Consider the following 2,768-nt stretch of genomic DNA (forward strand, 5'->3'; position numbering starts at 1 on the left):
ACCTTTCTGGTTTCCTCTGTCTTAGCATTACCAGATTCACAAGCTCACACTTGTTTTATTAGGCAGTCTTTTAAACTAGAGTTTTCACATACTGAATTTGCAGTGTTCACGTTGCCAGACCCATTAGCGTGTCTTCTGCAGCAAGGTCAGAACCTTGCACTTTTCCATGCACATTCCCATGTATTTTTATTAATTAAACTCCTCTTTATTAACTGTGAGCTTGAGGTAGGTCATCCTCTCCTTGAAATACACTAACATACTGTTTTTCAGGTTCTCTCATGCTTATCACATAACCTATGTAACTGTAGTATTTCTTGCTCAAAAGTTTTAGCATGCACCTGCACATCATCCAGGTTGAGAACAGGTACCAACATGGGGTTGCTATTATAATTTCTTCCCCTAGGGGTAGGAAAATACACTCATTACAGATCAGCCACCTACAAAATAGATGTTTCACTGAGACATATTTAAAGGTAATTACCAAACACTAATTTTGCAAGCCATTTTTCCTGTCATTTGTTAGTTATCAGCCACTATCAGTTCATCCACAAACTCAGCTATCCAGTCCTCTCAGTCTAGTTCTTGAAATCCAATTTTTATACCTTGTTTTCTCCACATTGGGGTGAATGCATACTTCCTAATCATTCATTTACTCTGTGGGAGGATTTAAATTGCTCATTTGAATCACCTAGCATTTTATTCCTTAGTATGTCTGGTCTAAAAACTATCAAACATAAACCAGTCTACTGTTCTTGCATACTACACTGTCCCCATTAAATATTTACTAGATCTGTTCATATTAAGTTTACCAAATCTTTAAAAAGCACAGTAAACAGAACAGAGCAAAACTAAAACTGTGAGTCTCTAGCTCTACCCCTTAAGTTTAATGTCAATCAGTTTTCCAAAAAGGGTGATGAAATTTAAGAAACTGTTAGCCACTCTTAAAATGTGGGGGTTTTTTTCCACATTGTTGAGTTATTTTACACTGCGTCAGCATTGTATTTACCAGCTTCCTTATTTTTTTCCTCATTACTGACTGTGGGTTCTTTTGCTTCTGTAACCAATTTTAACAATATTTCTATAAACTTACCTTCATTTGACAGTTATACATATAACCTTTAGTGTACTGGTTTATTTAAAGGGGAAGAATATCCCTGGTCTGAAAACAGTAATTTTGGTTAAAAAGCTACTTTAGATCGATATGGGTATTTCTGTATGAGACAGGGAACACCGATACAGATCACCTTTATATAATGCATATCAGGGAGCAGCAAAGGCCACCTGCACCCTAAAGAAGGCTAGTCAGGAGCTGAGGGTGACCACAATGCAGGCTGGGCAGTGACCTCGGCCACCAGGCACAGCCCCACAGACATGAGCTGGGCAAGCAGAGCAGGGGTGCTGACAGCAACAGATCCTCACGACAGTCCAGTGGCCATCAGACAAAAACAAGGTAACAGGTCTAAGGTCAATCCAGGAAATCCAAACAATAATTCAGGATCAGGACTGGGTACAGGTGTATCTACACCACAGCTCAAGCCATGACTGAATGCTGAGGCCTAAGCTTACATATGGCTCCTGTGGCAGAGGCAGAGGGTGTGGGTGGAAGCCTGTGGTGGAAGTACTTTATCTCAAGTACTCAAATTAGTACTAGAAACACTCCTTCTCATCTACCCAAACATTTCTTTGACTTACTATAGCTGTGCATAAATCTTCCAGGACTTTTTGCATAAATGTTTACCATATTTTGTATTTATTACTTGAATGAGGATGGTATGATTTCTCCTACTCAGCCTCTCTGGGGAGCAAACGGGATATAAAAGTATAGTATATATTCTCTCTCTCTCCCATCTTTCTAGCTGACTAGATTCTTCAGCCAAGCAGTTGGCTTCCACAGCGATCTGCAGTTTAGAGGTCTTTTTAAGCCAAATTTCCAATTTTTTTATTCCTCACTGCAGATCATCTCCAACTCTAAAAAGTTAGAAATTGTTAAATTACGCCAGAAATTGCCCAAACCTTCCTGAAAACTTCCTATAAAACATGTTTAATAAAATTGTTTGGTACCTGTTTGATCCTGTTCATCAACTCCAATAAGGCACATTTCAAAATCTGTCTTAGTGCAATTTCTGAGTCAACGTAAGCTTTGTTTTCAGCAGACTGCACTTCATCTCTCCTTCACTTCTTTTTGAGAAGTCTCCAGTCCCCTTTACGACCTTACTTGGGCTTGTAATTCTTTCTAGCCATACTTTATTGCCTTTTCAGCAGCGTTGGTTTCTGTGACCAACAGTGCAAAATGTTCTATCATAGCTCTTCAAGAGTATGAGCTCACAGCCCCTCTCTCTGCTTTTTTTTCTTTGACTTCTGTAGTCCCTAGGCATCAGATACTTATTTCTGCCTGGGACTCCAGCCTGTTTCTTGCCACGCCGGGTACTGTCCCCGTGGGGATGGCTCACCTCTTTACAGGGCTTTCCAGGATGGACAGTCCTGGTCCTCATCTGGTCTGGATATCAGTCCCCAGTGGATTGCTACGGGCTCTGGATCACGCTCGTGGCGCGTTTTGGCCCTGTTCAGGTGGTGCCTGACGATTCAGTTCCCACTGACAGGAGGTAAGGCGCTGTGGCGGGCAGGGAGGCAGCTCTCCTCCACGACCAGCTGCTGGAGATGAGTGTCCCACTCAGCCCCCTTCCTGGTGCTCCTGCTCGGTAGAACTCTTGCCACTTTTTAGCCGCTGAAGCGCGGCCGGCGGCTGAGGAGCGGCGGCCGCTCCGCCG

The sequence above is a fragment of the Aptenodytes forsteri genome, unplaced genomic scaffold (assembly GCF_000699145.1).
Source record: "Aptenodytes forsteri isolate BGI_AS27 unplaced genomic scaffold, ASM69914v1 Scaffold68, whole genome shotgun sequence".
Classification (NCBI taxonomy): domain Eukaryota; kingdom Metazoa; phylum Chordata; class Aves; order Sphenisciformes; family Spheniscidae; genus Aptenodytes; species Aptenodytes forsteri.